The sequence below is a fragment of the Nicotiana sylvestris genome, chromosome 6 (genome assembly GCF_000393655.2).
Source record: "Nicotiana sylvestris chromosome 6, ASM39365v2, whole genome shotgun sequence".
NCBI lineage: Eukaryota > Viridiplantae > Streptophyta > Magnoliopsida > Solanales > Solanaceae > Nicotiana > Nicotiana sylvestris.
In genome coordinates, this window is record NC_091062.1 from 115,780,166 (window position 1) to 115,789,507 (window position 9,342).

Sequence of the window (9,342 nt, forward strand, 5' to 3'; positions counted from 1 at the left end):
GGGAAAAAATGGGGGTATCTTCTCCACATGTCCTCCTCGGACTCCCAGGTCGTCTCCTCGATTGGTTGGCCTCTCCACTGGACCTTTACCATGAAAATCCTCTTGGATCTCAACTGGCGATCCTGCTTATCAATAATGGCAACTGACTCCTCCTCATAACCCAAACACTCATCCAGTTGAATAGTACTGAAGTCCAACACATGAGACAAGTCGGCGTGATATCTCCAAAGGATAGACACGTGAAAAAATGGATGAACTCCCGATAAGCTGGGAGGTAAAGCAAGCTCATAAGCAACCTCCCCAACCCATTTCAACACCTCAAGTGGGCCAATAAACCTTGGGCTTAACTTGTCCTTCTTCCCAAATCTCATGATATCCTTCATCGGTGAAACTTTCAAGAGGACCTTCTCGCCGACCATGAAAGATACATCACGCGCCTTCTGATCCGCGTAACTCTTCAGTCTGGACTGAGTTGTGTGAAGTCTTTCCTGAATGAACTTTACCTTCTCCAAGGCATCTTTCACCAAGTCTGTAGCGTACAACTTAGCCTCACCAGGCTCAAAGCACCCGATAGGAGAACGACATCGCCGACCATATAAAGCCTCAAATGGAGCCATCTCGATGCTGGACTGATAGCTGTTGTTGTAAGCAAACTCTGCCAAGGGCAAGAACTCATCCCACTGCCCTCCAAATTCAATCACACATAGTTTAAGCATGTCGTCCAAAATCTAAATTGTCCGCTCCGACTGTCCGTCGGTCTGAGGATGAAATGTTGTGCTGAGCTCCACACGGGTCCCCAACTCGCTCTGAACGACTCTACAGAAATGGGAAGTAAACTGAGGGCCTCTATTTGATATGATGGAAACAGGCACACCGTGCAATCGGACTATCTCTCGAATGTAAATCTGAGCCAACCTCTCTGAAGTATAAGTAGTCACAACCGGAATAAAGTGTGCCAACTTGGTCAACCTGTCAACAATGACCCACACTGCATCAAATTTCCGCAAGGTCTGGGGCAACCCAACTACGAAGTCCATAGTAATGCGCTCCCACTTCCACTCAAGTATAGGCATCTGCTAAAGTAGGACACCTAGCATTTGGTATTCATACTTAACCTGGTTGTAATTCAAACACCTAGCCACATACTCCACTTTGTCTTTCTTCATCCGCCACTACCAATAATGCTGCCTCAAGTCACGATACATCTTCGTAGCACCCGGATGAATGGAATACCATGAACTGTAATGTTAGGAGCACATAGGCGACGCTGGAGTCACATAACACCATCCTCGCCAATAGAAACCTCCTTGGCACTACCCTGAAGCACCGTCTCTCTAAGAACTGCTAAATGTGGATCATCGAACTGTCGGGCCTTGATCTTCCCCAATAATGAAGACTGAGCAACAATACACGCAAGGAGCCGGTTGGGCTCTGAAATATCCAACCTCATAAGTCTGTTAGCCAAGGACTGAATGTCCAAAGCTAGTGGTCTCTCCTCCGCTGGAATGAACGCCAAGCTACACATACTCTCTGCTTTCCTGCTTAAGGCATCCTCGACCACATTTGCCTTGCTCGGATGATAAAGAATGGTGATGTCATAATCCTTCAGTAACTCAAGCCATCTACGTTGCCTCAAATTGAGATCCCTCAGCTTGAAAAAATGTTGTAAGCTGTGATGATCAGTATAAACCTCACATGACATCATATACAAATAATTCCTCCATATCTTAAGAGCATGAACAGTCGCGGCCAACTCTAAATGATGCACAGGATAATTCTTCTCATGAATCTTCAACTAACACGAAGCATATGCAATAACTCACCCCTCCTGCATCAATACACAACCCAAGCCAATGCGTGAAGCAGCACAATACACAGTATACATCACCGAATTAGAAGGTAACACTACGACTGGTGTTGTAGTCAAAGCTGTCTTGAGCTTCTGAAAGCTCGCCTCACAATCATCGGACCAACGGAAAGGAGCAACCTTCTGGCTCAATCTAGTCAGAGGTGATGCAATAGATGAAAAGCCATGCACGAATCGACGGTAATAACCTGCTAATCCTAGGAAACTCCTAATCTCGGTCACTAAAGTAGGACGTGGCCAACTCTGAACTACCTTAATCTTCTTCGGATCCACCTTAATACCGTCTCCTGACACAATATTCCCCAAGAATGCCACTCACTCTAGCCAAAACTCATACTTGGAGAACTTAGCATATAGGTTCTACTATCGCAAGGTCTGAAGCACTACTCTCAAGTGCTGCTCGTGCTCCCCCAAGCTACGTGAGTATATCAAGATGTCATCAATTAAGACGATAACAAAGGAATCAATATAAGGTCTGAACACCCGGTTCATCAAGTCCATAAATGCTATTGGAGCATTAGTCAAGCCAAAAGACATCACCAGAAACTCATAATGACCATATCTAGTACGGAAAGCAGTCTTCGGAACATCTGAATACTGAATCTTCAACTGATGGTACCCTGATCTCAAGTCGATCTTAGAGAACACCCTATCACCCTACAACTGGTCAAATAAATCATCAATGCGCGGCAACGGGCACTTGTTCTTGATGGTAGCCTTGTTCAGTTGGCAGTAATCAATGCACATCCACATGGTCTCATACTTCTTCTTTACAAACAACACTGGTGCACCCCAAGGTGACACACTTGGTCTAACAAACCCCTTTGCTAACAACTCCTCAAGCTGCTCCTTCAACTCCTTCAACTCTTTCGGAGCCATACAGTATGGTGGAATAGATACAGGCTGGGTACCTGGAGCCAAATATGTTACATCACGTACCTTCGCATTAGGATGTGTCATAGTAAATCCACATGAGTTCGAAGGAATTAACGGGAGTATTTTATAGGAAGCATTTTAAGTAGGTGGGTGTAGAACAGTAGTAATCTGGCGAGTCATAAAGACTGGCAATATTGGTAGGCATAAAAGGTATTATAAATAAAAGTTGAGATTGCATAGAGGCGATAAGGCATTTGTTAGTTCTGATTTGCTGAAAAATATTTTTAACAATGGAAGAGAACTAATATCATACTATAATTTTGTCCAAATGTTTTTCTTAGATATTATATTAGTGTGGTATTTTCTTTTAAGTGGAATATTTTAGTAAAAGTTTTATAAATATAATTTTGGATAGTTACCATTATTACTATTTTTGGATATGGTAAATTATACACATAATATAGGAAAGTTATGAGATTTTCTTTATTGTAAAGATAGCAATTATTTTCTTCACAAAAAAAGAAGGTTATCTTTTTACCATCTTAAGAATTAAGCATACGAAAATTTGTACTCTTTTTATGAGATTAGGAAAATTATAAGTTGAGAAAATATATGTATTCTTATATGGATGTTTTAATGAAATAATAGTGTATGTATTTATTTTGTATGGTACCACATGACCATGATAGTAAGAACTTGATTGTTCCTCTCATTTGGTCCTTTACCAGAAAAGGAAAAACATACGGGACTCGAAGGTGCGATTATAGATGAAGACCGCTTAACCCGTTTGAATTTCTATCAGAATAATTGTAACCCTAGACCGGGAAGTTTAATTTATTCCACGTGCCTTGCAGGTCGTGACTCATCATTTAGTACGGGCTAGCTTTTTGCCTATCATCTAAAATCGTTAGTAAAATTTTAATAATTCAAAAATAGAATTTTAAAACATAGATACCTGACCGTGGGTATTCCTTAGAAATAGTATCTCTTCAAATGAACAACATTCCAATGTGAAGGCAATATCTTACCATCCATCGTTTCACTGCGATATCATGAGTCCTGTAGGGTCCTTCCCAGGTTGGACTTAATTTCCCCGCATTGGCTGCCTTTGTAGATTGAAAAACTTTTTTGAGCACGAAATCCCCAATCTTAAAGAATCTTAGGTGTGCTTTTCGATTGTAGTAACGTTCCATGACCTGCTTCTGTGCTGCCATTCTTATTAACACAGCTTCTCTTCTTCCTTCAAGTAGATCAAGACTTATGCACATTTCTTCATCATTAGACTCTTCTGACGCTTGTGTAAACCTTGTACTTGGCTCTCCTATCTCAACTGGAATCAAAGTTTCAACTCCATAAACCAATGAAAATGGTGTTTCTCCTGTACTTGTTTTTGCTGTTGTGCGGTATGCCCATAAAACACCAAGTAATACTTCTGGCCAATTACCTTTGGACTCCTCTAAACATTTCTTTAAATTGCTAATAATGACTTTATTTGTTGACTCCGCTTGTCCATTACCCACTGGATGATAAGGTGTGGATGTAATCCTTTTGATCTGCCAATTTTGAAAGAATTCTATGATTTGTGTGCCTATAAATTGAGGGCCATTATCACACACGATTTCCTTTGGCACACCGAACCGGCATATGATATTCCGCCAAATGAAATCTCTAACTTCTTTTTCTTGTACCTGTTTAAATGCTCCTGCCTCCACCCATTTAGTAAAATAGTCAGTGAGTACGAGTAAGAACTTTACCTGTCCTTTTGCTTGTGGTAGCAGACCCACGATATCCATCCCCCATTTCATAGATGGCTACGGTGCAATGACCGGATGTAACAACTCCGCAGGTCTATGCATGTTATTACCGTACTTTTGGCATTTATCACATTTAGCCACGAAATTTTCCACTTCTTCTTCCATCTTGGGGCAATAATAACCTGCCCTAATTATGGTTCTTACCAATGATCTTCCTCCTGAGTGATTCCCACAATGCCCCTCGTGTATTTCTCTCATTACGTATTCTGTCTGAGAAAGTCCGAGGCATCTTGCTAAGGGACCACCAAACATTTTTCGATAAAGATTGCCTTGCTTTAAACAATATCGAGCAACCTTTTTTCGAAGCGCGTGAGATTTTTTCTTGTCTTCAGGGACGACTCCATACTGCAAAAAAGCAACAATCTCATTCCTCCAATCCCAAGTTAAGTTATTAAAATTTACCTCATTTTTATCAGGATCGAGAACTGAATGAAACAAATGAATTACACAAGCATTTTCGTTGCTTGCCTCGTCTGCCGCATATGCGAGATTAGCTTGGGCATCCACCTCAACATTTTCATCTCTTGGTATTTGCGTAACCTTCCAGGTTTGGAATTGCCTGATTAGATCACGTACCTTCTCTAAATATTGTTGCATTCGTGCTTCCCTAACTGTATAAGTCCCCAGCATTTGGTTAACCACAAGCTGCGAATCGCTTTTGATTACAATCTGATTAATGCCGAGTTCTCGTGCCAGTTCTAAACCTGCAATTACAGCTTCATACTCTGCTTCATTGTTAGTTATAGAATGACATTTAATGGCTTGTCGAATGGTTTCACCCGTAGGTGGTACCAAAATAATTCCTAAGCCCGCACCCTTCACATTAGATGAACCATCAGTGAATAAAGTTCAAATTCCTGGATTAGATCCGTTGAGGACCCGTAATTCTTTTTCTGCTTCTAATTGCATTCCTTGGCTAAAATCAGCCACGAAATCTGCTAACACTTGAGACTTAATCGCGGTTCTAGGTTGGTATGTGATGTCATATTCACTTAATTCTATAGCCCACTTAGCTAACCTACCCGATAACTCATGTTTGTGTAATATATTGCGCAATGGATAAGCAGTCACTACGGCAATATGATGACATTGAAAATAAGGCCTTAATTTTTTAGATACCATAATTAATGCAAGTGCAAGCTTTTCTAATTGAGGATACTGCGTATCCGCATCTAATAAAGATTTGCTGACATAATAGATCGGAGATTGTTTACGTGGTCTTCACAGACTAAAACAGCACTTACTGCTACTTCTGAGACAACAAGGTAGATGAGCAGTCTTTCCCCAGCCTTTGGTTTTGCGAGTAATGGTGGATTTGATAAGTATGTCTTCAAATTTTTGAGTACCTGTTGACATTCTTCATTCTATTCGAAATGGTCCTGCTTTTTAAGAGCTGAAAAGAATTTAAAGCACTTTTCTGATGATTTAGAAATGAATCTCCCCAAGGCTGCAATTCTTCCTGTCAACCTCTCCACTTCTTTTTTACTTATAAGCATGTCAGTGATCTCTTCAATGGCTTTAATCTGTGCGGGATTCACTTCAATACCACGGTTAGAAACAAGAAAACCTAAAAACTTACCTGATGCAACACCGAATGCACATTTCTCAGGATTTAATTTCATGTTAAATTAGTTGATCTATATGTGGTAATGGGAAAGAATATTTAGGACAAGCTTTGTTAAGGTCCGTGTAATCTACACAAACTCGCCACTTACCATTCTTCTTTGGTACTACAACAGTATTGGCTAACCAATTAGGATACTTTACCTCGCGGATAGACCCAATTTTTAGTAATTTTTGAACCTCATCTTGAATCACCTTATTTTTGAAAGTTCCTTGTTTTCTCTTCTTTTGTTTGACAGGTGGATATGATGGGTCTTCATTTAATTTATTAGTCATTACCTCTGGTGGTATTCCTGTCATATCAGAGTGGGACCAAGCAAAACAATCCATGTTAGTTTTTAAAAATTCAATCACCTTACCTTTCATGCCTTGGCTTAGATTGGCCCCTACGTAAACTTTCCTTTCAGGCCATTGTGCAAATAATATTACAGCCTTCGGTTCTTTAATTGTTGTCTTGATATTTTCGTTTCCTCTGGTTCTTGAATGGTATCAGGCCTTGAGTCCATATCTGTTCGCCCTTGTTCAGGTGAGGTTTGTGTTGTGGTACCCTCAACTGGATTCTATGATTGCTATTTTTCTTCGTTTCTCGTACTTGAATCCACTACAGAGTTGATGTTCCTGGATGTATGTTGATCCCCACAGATTTGACATATTCCCCATGGTGATGGAAATTTAATAACTTGGTGCAAGGTTGACGGAACGACATCCATCTCGTGGATCTATGGTCTCCCAAGGATCATATTGTAAGCCATTTCCATATCTATTACCTGAAACTTTGTATCTTTGACAACTCCTTCTGCGAATGTAATGAGTATTACCTCTCCTTTCGTCACGACACTGGAATTGTCAAATCCAGATAGAGTATGCGCCTTTGGTATTAATTTATCTTCAGCTTGCATTTCACGTAATACTCTTAATAGAATAATGTTCACGGAACTACCTAGATCAATCAAAACTCGTTTTACATTAGTATCATGTACAAGTAGAGATATTACCAGTGCATCGTTATGAGGAGATAATACGTCATCGACATCTGCATCATCAAACGTAATGATTTCTTCCTCTAAGACATGTCGCACCCGCTTCCCTTGGGTAATTGTGACTTTAGAAATTTTATTGGCTGTTGTGTACGTCACACCAATGATGTCTTCACCTCCGCTTATGACATTAACGGTCCTTTTGGGAGAAGGTGGCTTTGGGGGCTCCTGCCTATTCTTCATGCATGCTTGCTTGCCTCTCTCACTGAATAATTCAGTGAGATACCCTTGCTTTAATAGATGATCAACTTCCCCTTGTAGTAACCTGCAACCTGTCATTTTATGCCTGTGATCGTTGTGAAACTCGCACCAATGATCAGGGTTGCGCCTTTTTGGATTTGATCTCATCTCTTTTGGTCACCGTACCTTGTCACCCATGCTTCTTAAAACAGCTACGAGTTAGGAAGTGCTTACATTAAAATTATAACCGCCAAACCTCGCCTTCAAGTTTCTATCATCATTCTGTGCCTCTCACATGCCTCGATCATTCCCAAATCTTGATAACGAGCCCGACTCTCTATTCCTCGACCTGTGATTGTACCTTTGATTGTCCTGTTTTGATTGTGAGTCTTTTCTTGCTGATCTCATGTATGGTTCGTACTTGTTTTTACCGGACCTTTTTTCGGTTTCCGCCCGTCTCGAACTTACCTTTTCTTCTTTTTGAGACCGTGAGATAATATCTTCTTCTATCCTTAGCTTCGTGCTCTTCTTCTATCCTTAGCTTCGTGCTATACCTGTTGTAAACGTCACTCCATGTTGTGGTTAGAAATTCACAAAGACTTTCCTTGAGTCGCCTCGTAGCTTCTGAACTTTTTTCATTCAAATTATTTGTGAAGGCTATAGCTACCCAATTGTCAGGTACACGCGGTAACGTCATTCTTTCACTTTGGAACCTGTCCACGAACTCTCTAAGCAATTCTGAGTCCCCTTGCTTGATTTTGAAAATATCTTCCATTCTTTTTTTGACTTTTTGAGCCCCCGAGTGTGCTTTGAAGAAAGAATCTACAAGCTCATCAAAAGAATTTATGGAATTTTCAGGTAAAAGAGAATACCATGTTAATACTCCCTTAGTGAGTTTTTCACCGAATATTTTGACCAATACTGATTCAATTTCCTGTTTGGTCAAGTCGTCGCCTTTTACGCCTGTTATGAATGCAGTCACGTGGTCTCGTGGATCAGTTGTTCCATCGTATTTTGGGATATCAGGCATTTTGAATTTCTTTGGATTTGGGGGAGGAGTAGCACTTGGCTTCCAAGGTTGTTGTGAATATTTATCCATATCTATCCCTTTAATTACGGGCGGCATCCCAGGAATTTACTCTATGCGGTCACTTTACTCCTTGAGCTGTTTCTGCAATGTTAGTACTAAATTTTGTAAACCAGAATTAACTAAGTTACCTGGTTCTCCTTCTCATTATTCAGTGGGGGTTCCACCACTGCCTGAATTAGCAAGCCCAGAACGAGGGTTCTCCAAAGTGTTGTTATTTGGAGTAGGTGTGGGTGGTGCGGCAGGTAATTGATTAACAAATGCCTCAAGAGCTTTGTTGACTTGTTGAGCGATTAGCTTTTGCAAAGCTTCATCAATAGCTTCAACATTTTCAAATTGAGCATTTTCATTTGCATGAGATCCATCAGGAGTGCCCTCTCGAGACCATCGAGGGAAGTTTTGTTGAGAAGGGTTCGGAGTGTGCTCATCCTGAAGATTCCCTTGGAGTTGATGATTTCCTTGGTTTCCTTGGGTGTTGTCATTAATGTTTGACATGACTGATGTAACAAAAAGATTAGGCTAAGAACGAATAGATTATCAGATTCCCGGTAACAAAACTAATTTGTTTAACCAAAAAGTGGAATTTCGGTTAAAGCCTTAATTTAGAAGAACTCGGGTTAATGATAATCAAAGAATGAATAAAGGAAAGTGATTTTGCCAACAATAAGATAATCAGAAGAAAACAAAGTAAACCAATGTATTCAGATAGTATTTCGTGTCCTTACAAATGATCCATTCTCTTCCTTTTATAGCTATCTCCAAGTTATACGTTATGCCTTTGTCATAATAAGGCTATTATAGACAATTAAAGACATTAAATTCTACGTTATATAATCATTGTGATTCAATTCCCTAACT